Consider the following 19,682-nt stretch of genomic DNA (forward strand, 5'->3'; position numbering starts at 1 on the left):
AAGACCAGAAAGTTACACTCTCCCTTTATGGCCTAAAAAAAATAGTGCCAATGTTATAGCAACAGTGAAGGCACAGGAGTGTACAGATTAACTTAGTGTGAGCTCAGAAGATGTCACAACATTTGAGGGGAAGCATATACAGTGTAGTGGTCCTGGATCCTCCTCCTACCTGATGCTTAGTACTGGTCAACTAATGTCACAGCTGTAACATAAGCACAGCATTTTGAAGTGTATGTGTATCCTCTTTCTGTTGAGAAGAATGAGGTGAGCAAAGAGTCATAATGGGTAAATTCATACGACTAGTGCTGCTGCTGAAGTAATTGATTCCGTTCTTATAATACATCCCCTTGTAGTGATGGGGGGCACTGGTGAAAGCCTATATGTAGAAAAGACTTAATGCAGACCCCAAAGGGGCTGTTATTAATTCCCAATTCATGGTGGTCTTTCCAGCTCCATGGTAAAAGAGCTAATGGTACTATGCCTGCCTAAACTCTGCCAGACAAAACCTACATGGTTTCAGAAGAAAAAAATGGAAACATGCAATGTTTTTGAAAACAGTGGCCATGGCATATGGCAAAAAGCATATGAGGAGATAAAGCTGTTTTGAAAGTCAGCAGCGTTCTACTGACAGTGAAAATAGTAGATTTTTATCACGCCTTTGCATGGCCCATGCTTTTCCCCCACCAGCTCCTCCAGCGGGATGTTCACTGTCTTCTGACTCTGGATGGGACTAGATCTTTACTGGTGTTTAAGAATCTCAGGGAGGCTTAGGAATTGTAGAGTAATGTGGTCAAAATGGCAAATGAAAATGCAGAAGGCTGTAAATAGGTAGCACCTGCCATCAGTAATGGGATAGAAGGGCTTGTGAGTAACAAAAGATCATAAAATGGTGGATTAGTTTCAAGTATAAGTAGCTATAGAACGCCCTATAGGTGTTCTCCAGGTGCGATTATCCATGGTTTGAACGCTGTTTTCTGCTGCACCTACAGACGAGACTTAAGTAACTGAAATGGATTCTGATTCTTTTTTTTTTGAGAAGAAGAGGTAGCAGCAGCTTTGAAGTAAATTGGGTGCGATGCTATCTCATGCTCTAAGTGTCGGGTCTGTCTGCAACCGTTAGTAGAGAGAAAGTAACACTTTGACATGCCTCTCTTCTCTGTCTGCCGCACGCATATACGTAAACCAACGGAGCCTCAAAGAGCCAGAATCAGCAGCAGTCTTTTAAGAGGTTTTCCTGTTAAGGAGTAGTGGGTGTGAGCAATAGCTGGCCTGTTATGGGGAATTTTGTCTCAGCTTGCTTCTCATGCTAAGATTTGTTTTTTTTCTGGTATCAGGTGTTTCCTTCTAAAAGCTTTCATGAGCTAGAGCAGGGATTAGACTCTTCGTGAAATGCATACACAGAGGAATTGTTCATTTCTGGGCTACCTGACAGAAACATAAAGGGAAAGCAAACAGGTCAAGGGCATGGAATTGAGTGCACAAACTGGATCAAACTCCAGCATGCTGCACTGCACTGGGAGATGGAAAAATTGGCTTGCAAAACTAGCTCTAACCCTTAGTCAGTTGTCAGTGCACTGTCCTGCCTTCACAGAGAAGTCAGAGAGGCAGAGGTAGCACTGGAAAACTTAACAATTTGCTATTAACAACATCATTCCCTCATGACCCAAGATGAAGAAGGAAGCTGTGATGAGAGGAACACCACAAACACACAAAGAAGGCTCTTTTACAGTTGTCCCTGTGGGATCAAGACCATGTTTTGCCGCATTTTTCTGGAAATGATAATCTTTTCTTTTCGAAAACTATAGATCTCTGTGTCTTTCTCTTCCTTGTGCGAACTAGGGAGAACTGTTACAGTCATCGAGGGAACATAGTTGCAGAGCCAGCATATGAGTGAGACTCAGGACAACAAAGTGAGTTAATTGCATTGTGCAGTGGGTCTGATAGTCCTGATCCAGGTTTATCTTCCACTGACAAATCCTGCAGCAGTATATGAATATGCTGTTTGATGTAACCTCATCATTCCAAACAGAAAAATGTCTTTCAAAACACCCTTTATGTAAGCAAAGGCCAGAGGAGATGTGAATTTCATACAAGGCAAGCAAATAACTTCAACCTTCCCATCACTGCAGAACTGTAACAGGGGTCTCTTAGATGGTCCTTATTTCATCCATCTGACTATAAAAGAGATTGAGGCGCTGAGCCTGAGCTGTGATGCACACAGAGGAATGCTTGTATCTGCATACAGCCCTACTGACTCCACAGGGGATTTACCTAGGCCCCACAAGCTGTGCTTGTTTGATTGGGCTTAAGAAAGTTGGGCATGATAGTCTACAAGGAGAGCAACCAGTGGGGGACTGATAAAAGAAAACATGGAGCTTTAGCTCTGCAGGAAATGAGAATAACTTCCTAGTGAGATCTCCAACAGATAATCTCCCATGCAGCAGTCAAAATGACTTTGGAGAAGGATACATCAGCTTATTAAATTGTCTCTGAGGAAGGGCCAACACCAGCTTAAGGCTTTGCAGAGTGTCTTGCAATCTTATGCATGTTGGATGAACAGCCTTGCCCTGGCAAGGTCCCTAGTGCATTTCAGGGACCCAGATAGCTGCTAACTCTTCCATCAGACTTGGGAGGGGTCCTTAAAGAGCCTGTGCTTATTGACAGACAGAACAAATTGTGAGGGCCCATGGAGAGAGGAGCTGGCAAGGCATCCCTATTATGCTTGTAAAGTGCCAGATCAGCAGACGTGTCTTCAGTGGGAGAAGTCTGTCATAAGTGGAAGAATGGTTTGGGGACAGGCCTTCAGCATGCTGGGAAGGGGATTAGCATCATGACTGTCTGCATGCCCAGCACAGGTCTGGAGAAAGGAGATGGAGTGTGTCTGTGAAAGGACAAAGACCAGCTGGTTACAAGCATTCGTCGTGGCGACTTAGTAGTAACCTGGTCCAGAGCTTCTTTTGCTGTGCTCCCTCCTAAGCATCACATTTGAGAACATTGTTTAATACCTGGTGTTTTCCCTTCCTTTATTCCCTTAAGTAAGTTAATAAGCCCTCTAAGGGACCCTTGGGGGAACCTCCTTCTCCGCCTGACAAGTCACTTTCTGAAAGAGAGAAGCTGGAGTGGGACGGTGTTCCCTGCTTACAGATCCCCACAGACCAAGGAGACCACCTCAGATCCAGTCTTAGCCAGCAGAGGCTGCCTGAAGGCAGCACTAGGGATGAGCTATCTTGCTTTTCCCCTTCAGTACTTCTCAGTTCTCTTTTTCCTTTCCTGTGTGCCAACACCTTCCTGGTAGCCTAGCACCTGCGCTACAAACTGACAGCAATCTTTCAGTGCAGCCTCCCCATGTACTAAACACTTGTTTGCTCTTATTCTGCTGGGAGGGAATGGGGATGGGGCAGGAACATGTATCTCAGGGGTCTGAGCCCAGCATAAGTAGGAAATAAGTCTGTCTCTGTAGTCCTAAAATGAAAAGATGTTACAGTCAAACTCCTCTAACCTATTGGCATCTCACGCTAGTTGATGACTGCAGTGTCTGGTCTCAGTCAAGAGCAATTAATGAACTACATGTGTTTGTCCCTAGTAGATACTTGTAGTAAGCGTGTTGGCTAAGGTTCAGAGTCATATAAAATACACCATTTAATGGACAGAGATACTGGGCAGTGAAGGTGAGTCACACTGCATCACTTAGCAGGGAAAGGATTTAACCCTCACTGAGTGAAGAAGTTGCTGATTTAGTCAAGTCAAGAACAGGATGCGACACCTTGGTATAGTGCAGTGACATTTGCATCTCTGAGTGAGAGCGCTTATTTTTGTTAGAAGAGCAGCAAGACTGCCTTTTGAACCATTTAAATGTAATTAAGCTTTTGGGTAAAAGAAGTGAATATATTTTGAAGGGAAGCTTTGAATCTCTCTGGACCTACCAGAACGGTTAAAGAAATGAGATTAGCGCATTTATTTGTCTGCATCTTTTTAAACTGTGCAGTCTGTTTTGGGAGTTATAAATAAGTATTTGTGTTTGCATTTTATTTTCACCTGACTTAAGAGTGATTTCAAGATATGCTGGCTAACAGCAAAACATTCATGACCTAAAGGTAAAGGGATGTGTCCTTCTAAAGAAGGGCAGCTCAGGCTGAGAGCAAGTATTGGAAGGGTCAGGAGAGGAATACATCTTTTCCACTGACTCGTATTGACTAGGACACCTCTCTGGCATACAGCAAAGGAAAAGGTACTCTTGAATGTGAAGGTCCCAAACGAATTTTGCACAAAGACATAATAGAGCAAACCTGCCCCATAAGTAGAGCCCTTCCCCCTTTTGAAGCCACTTAGGGCTTCAGTAATGCAAAGCGTTTTACTAACTGCTGGTAGCTAGTACTTTACACAGGGTCTGCATTGTGTCAGACTGAGGAAGAGAAACCTGTCAGGGTTGTGCGGAAGAGTCCTTGGGCATGTCCAGTCTCCAGACACAAGCTCAAGCCATAGCTGTTCCTGGATTTTAAAACACTATATGGTGCTAACAGGCACAGGGCTAAAAGCTACTTGTCAATGGGACAAAGTCCCCATTCTTCATTAATATCAAGACTAATATGTCCTCTTCCTCCAAAGGTGATAAAACAAATTTTATTCCTCCCATGAGGGATGAAACACCCCCAAATAATCAAAAAGTCACCCATACAACACAATATGATGGCAGAACATTTGGATACTGGTTCTGAGTCTCTTAGCTCTCTGCGTTGCTATGCAGACAACAGTGCTTGATCTGGTGGCTCCAGGCCTTCACTCACTGTATGTTAGGCTGACTATTGCCATAGAGTCCTCATGAGTTTTGCAAGACAGCAAACTCTGAACCTTGCATGACATGTGTGCATTTGTATGGGAGACAGAAAGCACAATTTAATAGGGTATGCAATTAGGTATTTCATGCCCCATCATATAATAGTAGGGTTTAAAAGGCATATACAGCATTTGCCAATGACCCAAACTAAGGTCCATAAGCTTCCACATGTCTTTCTGTGAACTTCCATATGATTCAGAAACCAACAGATATACATTATGGCATGTAAGTTTGGGCAGCATCTATGCCGCTACATGGAGAACTTTCCTGTACCTGCTGTGCACCTGTTCTGGAGGGTTACTCCTGGAAACCAGTGCGATGGCATTCAAGAGCAGTGAGAACGAGGAATCTGCAGGTAGATATGCAAAAAAGGCTTATACAAGTATGGCCTATTAATCACTTCGTTGCTAATGTAGGTAGGCCAGTGCTCATTTGGACCATGGCTGCTCTGCAGAACTTCACAAAGCTTCTTTTTATTCTATTCCCAGCCAGTCAAGTTGCATTAATCTCAGCAAAAGCAGGAATCCTAAGGTGGAGAAACTCCAGTTACAGGCTCTGTTCTAAGTGCTGGGTCAGCCTGTTCTGCCTATGTCCTTGTTTGGTTGACAGAGTTTAAAATGGTGCCAGGTGCTAGCAGCTTACAGTCACGGGTGACCACAGTTGTCCAAACCCATCTGGCCTTGGACAATAAGTCATCCCGGGTGCAGCTAGTCCCCAACCAGGAGACCACAGGGGATCCTGCGTATCTTGGGCAGAGCTCCTCTGCAGCAGGGCTCGCAGCATTGCTGGGGCTGCATTTGTTAGCTGTGGTCAGGAATATGGTTTGCAAAATGTCTTGAGGGCAGACAGAGCCTTCAGAGAAAATGTGACTGGAACTGCATTTCACCAGCTGCCTTTAACAATACTGGAAATGTTTTTATCTGGAAGCCTCAGTCAGCCAAATTGGCTTTCACCACCCATTGCAAGGGTCAGCCTCCTTTTATTGACGAGCCCCTGGTACAACGGAGGACTCTGCTTTCAGGACTGAAATGTTCCAGTGCTGGCCTCTTGCCCAGAATCTGTGGTGCAAATCTCAGGCCTCGTCTATGCTGGCAAAGGGAAAAATATCTTATCATCTCTCTAATGATCTGGAGCTAAACACAATCCCTTCAACAAAGGTGATAAAGCAAACGGGGCCTAACTTCTCTTTAAAATGGTTTGTAAAACTGTCTTACACAAACTACTTCTAAAGAACAGTGGAGTCCTACCTCTAGTGGCCAAGCAAAACTGCTATTGCCTCTCAGGCAAGAAGAGTGTTTATAGGCAGAGTTTTCTTGAAAAGTATTAACACTATTTCCCATGCCAATGTAGATGTCACTCCAGGGTTGAAATCAGCCCTGTGTTTTTCAAAAGAGAGCAAAAATAAGATGGATATTCCAGCTGACTAAAGTTTTCAGAAGATTTTAATTAACTGGAAATGAACAATAGGGAAATGTTCGCATTATACAAGGCAAAGCACAGTGCTGGACTGGCTTGGTTCGGCGAAGCAACACAGTTGTGTCAGTGCAGCACCTTGCTTCTGCTAGCAACTCCTGCTTTGAAGACCCCTCAGCAGCACCTGGTAGCTGTGGGTCCAGAGCCAGCATGGCTGAAGCTGGCTTGAGGTCCTTCACCCCTCACTTCATGGCCCCAGGCCCTGCAGCAGCAGAAAGCAAGGCACATTTCATGCTGGTGGCAGGTGGGAGCTGGTAGATGCTGTATTGCTAATCTTCATGCACACTGTAAAATGGTGTATGAGAGGAGTCACACCTCAGTGCTACCTGGTTTGATATACTCTTTTAGTTAAGTGACATTCCCTCCTACCCTCTCTTTTTAAGGGGGGAAAAAAAAGAAGAGAAAGGCAGCTTGCATTCTGATGCTGGGTCGGTGGGCATGGGATAATTCAAATTCAGCACCTTCCTCTAAGCTACGTGGTACCCAAGGGACAGTATCTTACTCTGCTCCTTCCTATCACTCTATGCACTTGTAGGGGCTTATGGTATTACTGCAAAACACTCTGGACATGCACAGCATGAAGAAACAAGTTGAAAAGTACATTTGGATGCAGCAGACTCAAATCAGATAAACTCACAGGATTCACGTGGCCTCTGACACCAGGTGATTGCAAATGGTAATAAATACAACCCAAATTTAGGTTGGCATATGCTTTCCTAGCAAGGGGAAAAAAATAACTGCATTTTAACAGACTAAGTGGTTAGAGAACTTTGTTAATTCAGACATAAACCTGTTAGCATAAAATATTGCCGGAGGTCTGAAATGGCCTCAGACATTTTACATTTTTCATTAGTATCACTGTTAGAGACAACTAACCCCTTCTCTCCCTAGGAATAATGTTGCTTTTCCACAAGGCAACCCAAAAGCCAATCTCTTTGTACACAAGAGAAATGCCTCTAATCTAGACTTTATTAGACTGATCATTATATAATGGCTTTAGAAACTCTGGACAAAATAGAGCTGTGGGTTTAGCTGACGGTGATGTTAGATTGCTGTCAATAATCCCCAGCAGATGCAAATGTGTGACCCTTTTTTCCCTTAATTGTTGAATATTTATTTTTATGTTATAATGTTAATAAGGTTTATTGTGCTGCACAGAGTTGATATCACATGACCTTCATCTTCCTGACTCACAACAAAACCAGAAACATTACACTGCCTGTCACGTCCTGTTGTTTAATGATAATGTGTAGGTTAGTTGCTTTTCTTCCCCACACAATATTATTTATTCCTTTCAGGCTGCCTTCCCTTATTTGGAGTTGTCATCATGCTGAGCAAAAAAGCGTGACTGAAATAAGAGGTTCGGGAGCACCTTTTCAGTACAAGCAGTGGGAACAAAAAATATATATAACTAGTTTTTAGACAGCACTTGATCAGTTTATGAATGGGATTATAAAACATGATTGCCCGCAAGAGCAGGGGACTGGATTTGATGAAGCAGGAGGGACCTGGCAATTCAGGCTTCCTAAATAAGACCTAAATAAAAGCCTGAATAACCCCAGTCTCAGTAAACAAAAACAGACTATGTGAAGGACATGGAAGGAAGAAAAAAAAAAAAGACAATCTTCATTTTCTTTGGAGCAAAATCTGCTCCGTTCATGTATATTTGAGATGGGGGGAACCCAAAGTAAATGTTTACATCTGGTCCTCTTTTTGTAATGTACTAATGTCCCCAACCCAGATAAATCATTTTGGACCAGACGTGCTGGTGTTGCATAGGACGTGAGTCAAATCAATAGATAGAAGAATGCAATAGCTTGGAGAGGTAGGACATAGCCTAGGTCACACCTCTTCACAGTGCTGCAAGGAAAGGTGAGGCTTGTGTGTGGGTGGATTAACTGGATTTTGAATTCGTGCACCCAGGAATAAATGGCTGCAGATCCCAAGGCACAGTCCAATGGGGAGGGAACTGCTGCATCAGGGAACTGCTTCCCACTCGCCCCTGCAGCAGGGGGAAGCCAAGGTGGGCTTCAGACCCAGCATCTGCTGCCAGCCCTGGGGCACAGCAACTGGGCATCACCACTCGCTTCTTGGCACCTTGTCTAAACTAAGCATGGATGTAGAAATGAACGTGGCTAATTTCAGAGGAAGGCCCTCCACCTTCTAAGGGGAGGCAGGACCTGGCTCTGGCTGCGCATGAAGAACTTGGCAAAGGGTGTAGTAGGAAACCCAGAAGATTTAGCGTACCGCCTGTGCCAGAAATCTCCAGCCACATAGTTCTGAACGCAAGCTTTGTATACCTCTGTGAGACAGCGAAGACAAGGAATTTTGGGGTTTTGTTACACATTTTAAATGGAGCGAGAGCCCTCAGCAATTCCAACACATTCCCTTTGCAGGTTCATTAATGAGACCTATGGGAATTGGGTTGGGTTCTTTTTCACTCTGTTATCTGGACTGTGAGGAAAAGAAATCACAAAAAGGAGAAGCTATTTTCAGGCCAGGACTTTTTTCCTTTTTCAAAACTGAAATGTTTACCAGGCATCTGCTGTTAAGTCCAGATATTCTGGGTATTTATTAGAATTGTGCAGAGGCTCTAGGTTTTTGTGTGGTTAATTTTACTTAGATCTCTGTGTTCAATTATTTGCACTGCTTCTTTAAACATTTTATGAAATAAAAATAATGTTTCACTTCATGTGGGAGGGAATCAGTGTAGTACTTTTATTTTGTTCATAGTGCTTTGTAAGCATTAGTGAACTGAGTATTAGGGCGCACTTGTGAATTAGGTAGTATATCCCAATTACAGAGACATGAAAACCAAGTCTCCCTCCCAAGTGGTTTTGCACCAGTATAACTATTTTGATGAAGGGGATCATTTTTACTAGGATAATAAAAGCGCTACAGCCCCCAAGCCTGGATGCAGTTATACCAATAATGAAACTGTTGTATCTGGGTCTGGCTTTTCCCCAAATACTGGTATCAGCGCTCTTCCATTGACTCTAAACTGGCGTAGGCCAGGTCTTGATTTTCAGACTGTTACATCAATACTGATGTATCTAATGCACGACAGATGTCGTGGTGAAATCATAGATCCATTGAAGCCACTGGCAAAGCTCCCATTTATTTAAATAGGCACAAGGCTTTGCTCAGCACAATTTAGGCTCCATGTGCAATATCCAAAACACAGGTCACCCTCAGTTACAACATGGTTGTCTCCCTGACCCAGGAACAAGATGATCAAAAAGTGGCAGTGTACACAGTGTTGAGAGGTATTTCTGTAACTAGTCCTTCACTGGCATTCCTCAGACAGTTTCACATGCTGGACAAATCCAAAGGGGTGATTGCCTCAGAAGCACATCTGTCCACATTCAAGATACCACAAAATGCCACTTCTCTTCTGTAATCCTGAAAGATCCCTGTGCACCTGCAGAAGTCTCTGCAGTAGGTAAGCGAAGCTTTTGTGTATTTTATCTACTTTTGGGGCAATTTAGTATTGAAAGGGGAAGAAGGAAGAGCCAGTATGCATTACCCTTCAGCTTCCAACTGACTGCCAATGAAAGAAGTGAAGACTGAAGAACTAGAAACTGAAGTCCAAGAAACCCTCTGTGCAGGGTTGCACTGGTGGTCTGGGCCCAGGATTCACTGCACAGTCCCTGTGAATCACAGGAAAATCACACTGCAAAAATCACAGGCTGCAATCACACTGCAGCCCATGGGCCGCCTGGACTGGATCCCCAGAGGACTCTCCCAGTGCACTGCCTTGATTTTCTGTGCTTCAGTGCTGAGGCTGTGCCCAGTGTCACGTGTGTGGGCACACAAACAAAAGCAACCTGCACTGTGGAGGTGCAGTTCCCAGCTCTGTGCTGGGCCAGCTGCAGGCACAGGAAAAGCTCCTCCACATCTCCGTTAGGGAAAAAACCCCAGTGGTCGGGCGTTCTGAGCATTGTTTGCTCTGGCTAGTCTTTGGGATGCAATAGTGCTTTTGATACCCAGTTTATTTAAAGTCAGGCAGGGTATCTCTGCTATACACTATGGGGAAGCCAGAACCTATTGCATCCCTAAGAATAACTTCTGGCACTATTAAAATAAAGCAGCCAGCATTATGGACTGCAAAGGCAAAGATTAGGCCTTTGTTTTCAGCAGAATCCAGAAGCAAAAGCTTAGATCTAGACCCTCCCATCCTCATGCTTATCCCATTCCCTGCCTCAGTCCAGCCACAGGGCTGCACTGGGAAAATTCAGCAGAGGTAAGTAAAGGCTGCCAGTTCACCCCAGGGTTTATCAGGAAAGCTCCTTAAGAGTGGGAATGTGTGCTAAAGAGTGAAGCAGATTGGTCACCAAGGCAGAATGGTCTGGACCACTTGAAGAGATGGCTGTCTTTCAATGTAGTCAAACGCTAGGACTTGTATCTAGAAACTGAGTATAAATCACAGTTGTAGAAAGCTAAAGGGAAGTCCTAGAAGTCCTAAATCAAGAAAGAAATGTTAAGGAAAAGGATGAATGTGTTTAACAGTTCAAGGAGGTTGTGGATGAGGTGGGGAAGAACCCCGGAAAGGCCACAGAATGAAATGACAGAAGTATTGGAAAAATGTGGCGTGTAGTGACAGACTGGAGGAGACGCTCCATCTGTTTAGCTTAACAAAGACAAAGCTGAGAGGATGACTTGATCACAGTCTCTAAGTACCGACATGGGGAACAGAAATGTGATAATGGAAGGCTTTTCAATCTAGCTGACGCAACTATAATATGATCCAACTGGAATTTGGAAGCCAGACAAATTTTGACTACAAATAAGGTACAGATGTTTAACAGTGAGGGTAATTAACCAGTGGAACTAACTACCAAGGGCTGTGGGGACTATCACCAACAACTTTAAATCAAGATTAGATCCCCCCTCCCAAAAGACACGGTCTAGTTCAATCAGGAATGAATTCAGAGATGTCCTGCATTGAATGTCTTATAGAGGAGCTCAGGCTGGCTCACTCTGCCTTTGCAATGCACACCTCTGCGATTTGCTGGTCCTCCAAGTACCTGGACATGGCACAGAAACCCCCAGCACCTCTCCAGACTGGCTCACTCTCTTCATCTGATACCTTGGGCTGTTAAACAAAAGGGACGACTTAGCTCACTCTCTTCATCTCATACCTTGGACCGTTAAACAAAAGCAACGACTGGGTAAGAGCGGGAGGAGACCGGTGTGGGCAACTGGATTGTAGCTGCCCTCCACGAAAGCCTGTGCATTACCTTGGTGATTCACTTACTTCTTAAAAGACAAAAAAAAAAAGAATGATAGAATTAAGATGCTAAATGTAATTGTCTGCCTTACTAAAAGCACTGCAGGCTAAGTGAGCTTTCGGGAAAGATACTGATAGAGTTTGCTCAGTGGTCCTCTTGCTGTGGCTTCGCTGTGTTTGGCCAGGGCAGGGAGCACCCTAAAACCCAGCAAAGCCAGAAGCAGCCCCGTGTCAGTGAAGTCTCGGACGCCATGGCTGAAACGGAGGTGCGTTGGCCAGGCTCGGGGAGCACCAACGCCCAAATCCAGCACCTTGAACGCAGGAAGTCCCTTTCCATTCAGCACTAGGGTCAGGTCTCCAAGCTGTACGTTGTACACTGTGACACAGAGGAAATTAGGAAATGAGATGCCACCTTCCTTCCGGACCCTTCTGGGGATGGATCCTTCTGGACCCTTCTGGGATAGATCCTTCCAGAGCCTTCCAGGGATGGATCCTTCTGGAGCCTTCTGGGACAGGTCCTTCCAGGGATGGATCCTTCCAGAGCCTTCTGGGATGGATCCTTCTGGGCATGGATCCTTCCAGACCCTTCCAGGGACAGATCCTTCCAGAGCCTTCCAGGGATGGATCCTTCTGGAGACGGTGCCTTCTGACACCGCTGGTGTGAAGGAGGAGACACCGCACTCAGAAATAAAGCCAAAGGGCCGCACAGACTTTGTAAGCAGCCTGTGTGCCCCCGACCCCACTTCACAGGGGGTGGCAGAGGCCCGACCCGCTCTCTGGCGGGGGCCACAAGGGGAGGCCGGGCTGGGCCGGGGCAGGGCAGGGGCGGCTGCGCCTCAGCTGCCTGCCGGCACCTGCTGTCGCTTGCAACCGCAATTAGTTGCACCCAGTCGAAGCCAAACGGAGGCCCCTTTCAGACCCGTAACTCTGCTGTCTGTTTCCAAAGGGGAAGTTCTTCTTTTATGTGCATGTAAATGGGTAAAACCCAAGGAACATTTTTTCTTTTTTTGAGTCAGGCTAGAGTTTATGTAAAATAATACTACTGCGGCAGTGATGAGATGCAATGGCTCAAGGTTTTTCTCGATCCCCCTTTTATGGCTGAGGGAAGAGGCTGATTTTTTGGACAGCAGGCTCGGTGTGTGGCTTGCTCGCTGCGAGGGTGGTTCCTGGGTAAAGGTTAAAATTGAATATGCACTTAACTTGCTGTGAGTGGCCGCCTGCCACACGGCAGCCGATACAGGGGGCAGATGCCTGCCTGGGATGCCCTCGTGGATGGGAGGAGGAGGAGATGTGCTCCTGCTGCCCGCGGGGAGGGTGGACACCCCATGGCCGCTGCTGGCCTCTCCGCAGACATCTTTCCTCTGCACAGTGGCATGTGTAGGGTTGTCTGCCTGCTCCCCCTTCTTCTCTTCTACCTCTAGGCTCCTCTTCCCCCCCCCCCCCCCGTTATTTCCTTTTCCCCTTTTTTTCCCCTCCCTGCACACCGCCCCCTGGACCGTTTTCCCACCGCCTGCAGCCTCTTCCTTCACCCCCTGGCTTTTCCCTCCCCCCTGCGCCTCTCCTTTGCATTTCTCGCATCCGCCTAAACACTTCCTGATTCCCAAATTCCCCTTCCCCAGGCGGCGGCTGCTGCCGCCACTGCTGCGTGCACGGCGGTCCTCGGCCCTGCTGAATCAGTGCTCCGGGAGGCAGAGCCTGCCTCCAGGTGATGGACAGCAGGTGCTGATTCAGGAGTGTGTGCGGGATCCAGCAGCAACCGCATTAAGCGGATTTACAAAAAAGATAAGGCGCCGCGCTGAGCTTCCCTCGGTAATCGTGCGGCGCACAATTTGGGGCTGCGCTGGGAATTTCGGCACAGATGACAGGTACGCCACGCTGATCCAATTGTCCTTACAGCTGTTATTAACCAAAATAACGGGCAACTGGAATTACAAATGATTTCTGGGTAAATGCTTAGCTCTGATTCTGAATGATCCCTCGGCAATAATCCACACATAATCCTCAATATAGAGAGTCTGCTTTAAAGACAGCTCCATTTTGAGCAGGCCTCGATAATGCATGGATGTCCTGATTCACAAAGTAAAGACGGACAGGTGAAAATAAAAAAGCCACATTAGTTTTGCAGCCTTTTTTCTGGGTTGAACAAAATTTGAGGAAGTGTGTGATCACACATATATATCATTTATTAAAGGAAAGATTACCTTCTTGGTAATTGTTTCTTTGGGAGAATAATTTTACACTACAATGACTGCATATGAATGTCTCAGATAGGGCTGATGTATCCAGAAAATAAACAAACAAACAAAAGTCTCCTACAATGAATTAGTTTGTGAGAATTAGTCCTCAAAATACTGTTTTTTTTGGTTTGTTTGTTTCAAAGGAAAAAGTCAGAAACTGGGTAGTTATGGGGGCCAGAAATGAGGAAGTGATACACTGATGGTTAGTACCATCTCTATTCTCCTCTGTATATACTGATGTGAAATACAGCCTGACCCAGTGGCACTTACATAGCCCCATTGCCACAGCACCTGAGCATCCCGCAGTCTTTGGTGTATCGGTTAGCCTCGTCGCAGTCCTGTGAAGCAGGTCCCCAGAAGTGTGAGGGTGACTATTTCTGTGTCCCATGGATCCCAGTCAGAGCCCAGCACCTGCCCGCCAGCTGGCCCTGACCCCAGGGGGATCCAGGCTCCCAGGGTTCGAGGTCCAAAGCCCCATCTTCAAGTCATCATCTAGACTGGTCCTTCCTCTCCCCCATCTCAGCCCACCAGAGTGAGATGGACTTAAATCTGGACTTGCTGTCACTTATGATTATACTAAAGTAGTATCATAGACTCCCAGTTTATACTGGAATGAGACCAGACCAAGAGTTAGAGAGACTGTATTTCTAAAAGCATCTGCTCCTTCTGGGTGTCTTGTGCTGGCATAAGACCAAGAGCCAGGTTTTCAGACAGCCTTATTCCTCTCAGCACCCACTTGAGCACTCATGCCATGCTATTTATCTCCTTTTACGAATGCTTTCCCTATAACAACTTGATTGCCAGAGAGTAGGCACAGAAGAGCTTCAGTCTGCAACAATTTTTTGGGTGAGTAATCCTTGGGTAATCCCCCGAGGTTTTACCTGGATGACTAAGGACTCTCGGAATATCACCAAACCCTTAGATATATCCTCTAAAAATATTTTTGGCCCATCGCTTTCTCTAGGACTTTCAAGGGGACAGGAATAGGTTTTGTAATCTCTGGTGTACCTTAATTAACATCTCTGTGACATTTTAAACAATGGGATCAGTTCTTCTTGGCTGTACAATAGAGAAATGTTGGAAACGATATCTGCTTGTCGTGAATCATACTCTCTTAGCTACCTGCTACAGAGGGAAAAGGAGGCGCTGCCAAATACCACTGAGGAAATTTAATCTTTCCCTCCCAGCAAATTCTGAAAAAGCAAATAACATTTTCATAGTTTGTTTACTCATTTGTTCCTTAAAAGAGGCAAAGGAATCTGTGAATCAGAAGAATTTCCACCTCAGAAATTGCTTTGGCAGCCAGTGGCTTGTAATTTAAGATTAAGTGATTGAATTTCATGCAGCCTTGCTTAAAATTCACTACCCCACACACTTTTACCACATGCTTAGGAAAAAAACAAAACCAAACATCTATAACATTTTCTGTAAGCCAATAAAAAAATGTCCAATCAGCTAGGAGGTGACAAAATGTACTTAATAAAGACATTGTCTGCATGACTGCTAGATTTTTTCTCTTCACAGTGTTCGTAGCCCATCAGAGAGTTTCTGTTCCTATGCGATGCCGGTGCCCAGGCTCACTTCAATCAGGCTGCACAAATCACTGGAGCAGAAATGCCTCCTTCTCTCCATCACCTGAAGCCAATGCTGATTCATCTGTTCAGACCCACTCTTCCTGCCTGTTGCCTGAATTAACTGATTGCTGAATCATTTTTTTTTCTTTTTTTTCCTGTATCAAGTGTCCCGCACTGACTGCAATATACTGCATTTCCAGATCTGACTGAAAGGGAATATGGAAATTAATTGGCTCAGGCTGTGAACAGCTTTTTACAAGCGCTTGTATTCTGTGAGAGGTGCAGTGCAATTGCCTTTCCATTGTAACTCCCCAGCAACCACCTGTCTCCTTGCACACGCACGCTCCTGCGGCTGCACTCGGCTTGGGTACCAGAGATGGCTGTTCCCTTCGTTGCCCTATTATACAAGCGGAAGGGCAGCTGGCAGGGCCGTCCCTGAGCAGGCTGGAACTGCCCCTGTTTGACTCAGAATAGACCAGATATAGTGAATTCTCCAGCTTGCGGGAAATAGCATGTGACTGGTGCTTTGGTGAGGGCTGCAGAGAGACGTTTTACAGTACATTGTCACTCCTGTTGAAGCGGTTATTTGTTCTCTCTGCTGGAAGCAGAGCCTGACTGAAAGAGAAGCAGCTGGGCATCATCCCTCAGCTGTGGGTGGCTCCTAGTAGCACTGCAAGGCATTCCCTGGGCAGGCTGGTATAATTTGAACCCGTGGCTATGCTCCACCCCAAACATTTTTGTGCCTGGGTTTCTATCTTCCACTGGTTTCAAACCAGATTTTCTCATGGGGCTGTCTTCTGACTGTGGAGAATTTGGTTTTCTCTGGTGAAATTGCCCTGTTTCTTGGATGCTGGAGTGATATTACTATTACAAGAATGTGGACTGAGGACAGTGGCCCTGCTGTCCCATGCTGAGCACTGCATAGACACCTCCTGAGGAGCTGCCCCATGGCCCTGTGGAGCTTTTCCATCTTCATGAAAAAGATAAAGCTGGGGAGAAGGAAACCCTTATTGCTATGTCACAAGGGAGGTGCAAAAAGGACAAGGACTCACACTGGGCCAGACAGGAGGGCAATGTCAGAGAGACCAATACCTAAAGAGCAGAGGGGAGGAATGGAGACCCATGGTACCACTCCTGGGCCCTGTGAGTGCCCAGCTTTCCCTGGGAGGCAATGGGCAAAGCAGACAGGCTCCTTGGAAAGGTGGATGGTGCAAAACCAACCCTGACTTAATCCTCAGCTGGAAGGGCAAAACTAAAGTCTCATATCCAGGAGAATATTGGTCATTTGCACTGATTGTTTTTTCTTTGGCAGCATCTCAAAAAGTGGCTTTTAGAGACTTGAGGAGGACTTCTGTGCCCAGAAGCTTGTCTAGTTTCCCCATCTGTATTCAGTTGGTCTAATAAAAGATGTTGTCTTTATACACAGACCTTGTCTTACCAATGTCCTTTAACCATTACTGTCACCGCAGATCTACCACGAGGTTGTTAGGGCATTTGACAGGAGACCAGTTTCACAGAAGTTGCAGAACTCTGCAGCTCCCCCAAACCAGGAATAAGAATAATTAAGCAGAGACACACTCACCTCACCTACAGCATCTACCCTTGTGCCCTCATCTCAAGAGGCTGATGGTCAGCTGAGCCCCACTAGATGCCTGGTATTTGACTCACATTTTCAAGGACCCAGGAGGTGATTCAGACTCTGTGGACACTGTAGGTTTAGTGCTGGCTGTGATGTCTCTGGCATGAGGCCTGTTTTTCTCTTCCATGTTTGTACAGTCTCTTGCCCAAGGAATCCTGGCCTACAAGAAAGTCTCCTTCCCATTATTAATACAACAGCAAGAAATGAAAGAGCAGGCACATCTGTACTGCAGTATCATTTACAGAGGAAACACAATCTCAGACATTCTAGATGTAAAAACCAAATGAGAAACTTTTCTTCCAGTTTTATCACAGTTTCTCCCAGAGCCACTACTGCTTGCACTCTAGAAATTTACAGGATGAAGGATTTTGTCATGATATCTAATTCTAATCTGAAGTGATTTACTGTTAAGTTGGAAATCAAGCCTGTACACATCCCTCTCCAAGTGATTTCTATGACAGTTTCTATTAACCATAAAAATGTCACTTGCTAGGAAGTATCAGCCTTCTTATAGGCTTTGCAGTCATCACTACCAGATGCACACTTACTGAATGGAATAAATAATAGTCTTGTACAATTAGCCTAGATTGCAGGGCATGTCTGGCTATCTCTATCACCTCCCAAGTGAAGTTCTCAAAAGCAAACCCATATATCATGAGATGAGGTCTATCTAGATTCTCTGGAGTTCTTCCAGTTTTTCATATCTTGAACTATTGTAATGCCTATGGATAGAGCACAGCATTGTGAACTTAGGCTAACAGTTTTGTTGCATGTCTTTTTAGTTTCGGTCTCTATAAACAACTGAAACACCCATTTTCCATTGTTCTGATCCAGTATATAGATTATTTAGTGTCTATTCTGTGGCTTGTAATGGATTTTGAAGTACACTAGTGGCTCAGCATCTATACCATAAACTTGGTACTCTATGTGTGCACTGTATACGCTCTGTCCCAATGTACTCTTTAAGGAAATGACACACACCTTTCTTAAGACTGATGGTGTGGATGACTGCTGCTGTCTGTGGGATGTTAGCAGCATTCACAGATCTGGGTTAATCTGATCTTTGGATTTGAGCTGAAATGAGTTTGGGTTTGCATCATGCTCCACCAGAAATCCTACTCATTTCACTCAAGGTCTCTGCTGTTGGTGGAGAACTCCAGAAATTGACTTGAATGATGAAAATGGCACTCGATGGGCTGGTCTTATGAAGTGCCCATCATTTAGGCCATATTCCGAAGAGGATTCATAAAGAAAGCTGTAATCTAGACCTCTACTGATGTGTTCAGACCTGAGGATTGAAATCCAGAGGGCATCAGAGCCGAGGTGAAGGGCTTGAACTACATGAGACACTTTGCCGTTATAGCAAAGAGCAGCCTTGTGGTTTTCATCTGCCTACAGGACAAAGTCATATTCAGCTGTTATTTGCACCAACCTCAGTACTGAAATTATTGGACTTTGACCTGCGTGTCAGGGAAAAGTCACCATGCCACAGTTTGCAGCTGGCACAATACATGGAGATATCTTAAGGTCTACAGAGCATCTGGCTCACTTGGTGAAGTGAACTTACCTGGCCTGGGTATGTTTTGATACAGTGAAGTGGGGAAGAAAGCATTTGGTTGCACTTCTAGAATGGGGAGACTATTGGTGAAAGGAGTGGCACTGAGAGGTACACAGGGGCTATGACTTCAAAAAAGTTGTGAGTCCACCCACTGCAATGGAGTTACACTGGTGTGAGTGACAGCAAATTACTCCCATGTCCATTTGTAAGGTGAGCAGAGCCATGACATGAATGCAGAAGGCTGTATGTGGCTGTGGGGAATCATGCAAAAAGGAGCTCATGCATTGCACTGGACAGTATTAATGGAGGCAGCTAAGGTAGACAACGGAGGGTTTTGCCTGCTTTACAAAGGCTGTTGCTAAACTGGAAAGGGTTTAAAAATATCTGGAAGAATGATTTGCAGCCTGTCAAACCTGCTTTGGAAGGAGAAGCTGAAGAAGCTCAGTCTATGAAGAGCAAAGAAAAGCTTGAAGTATGACTTGACTTCAGCACAAGCAAAGCGAGACTATTTCTGATACCAGAAGGCACTTTAATTTTCGTTTATCAAGCACGTATCCCAGAGCTAAAAGCCACTGTGCGTCCCTCACCCATGGAATTTCTAAAGATTTATAAATTATAATTATACAACACAGAATATTACACGATGTATAATTCTAAACACTGTTGTCAGTGGGAAAAGTGCCTGTGGTCTGTTTGTGACTGCAGGATCCTGTGGATGAATATCTGGAGTTTTCCTCTCCTGGTAACATTGTTAATTGTTTTTTCACATGATGAAGTTGGTTTGAAGCGATTTCACTGGCCCTTGAAGTCTTCTAAAAATAGAAAGCAGGTTATTTCAGTAGTGAGAAAAGATGATGCTCACAGTTGCTGGAGAACTGAAAGCCACATATAAGCTCCAAAGTCTGTGGGATGAGGCTGCTTTCTTCACAGCAAAGTTAACACATGCATCTTGGAGACTCTTATCTCAGTCAGCGTCTGAGCATGCTCTTGCATTACATCCAATGGCTCAGGAGCAAATGAACCAGCTTTTATTCAGCAATGTGTAGCTCCAAAATCAATGCCAGCTAAATATATTCACTGCTAACAAGCTAAACTTATTCACAGATACTATGTGGACTAAAACTTGATTAATAGCAC

At 45.1% G+C, this 19,682-nt stretch overlaps 1 long non-coding RNA gene across 1 annotated transcript; it reads left to right on the top strand.

The window, feature by feature from the left end:
- The first annotated feature begins 13,175 nt into the window (after window positions 1-13,175).
- On the top strand, window positions 13,176-16,775 carry LOC135329533 (uncharacterized). Its single transcript, XR_010391005.1, has 2 exons — window positions 13,176-13,402; window positions 15,299-16,775. It is a non-coding gene; the product is annotated as an uncharacterized LOC135329533 (long non-coding RNA).
- The last annotated feature ends 2,907 nt before the right edge of the window (window positions 16,776-19,682 follow it).

Source organism: Dromaius novaehollandiae, chromosome 1 (genome assembly GCF_036370855.1).
Source record: "Dromaius novaehollandiae isolate bDroNov1 chromosome 1, bDroNov1.hap1, whole genome shotgun sequence".
NCBI classification, from domain to species: domain Eukaryota; kingdom Metazoa; phylum Chordata; class Aves; order Casuariiformes; family Dromaiidae; genus Dromaius; species Dromaius novaehollandiae.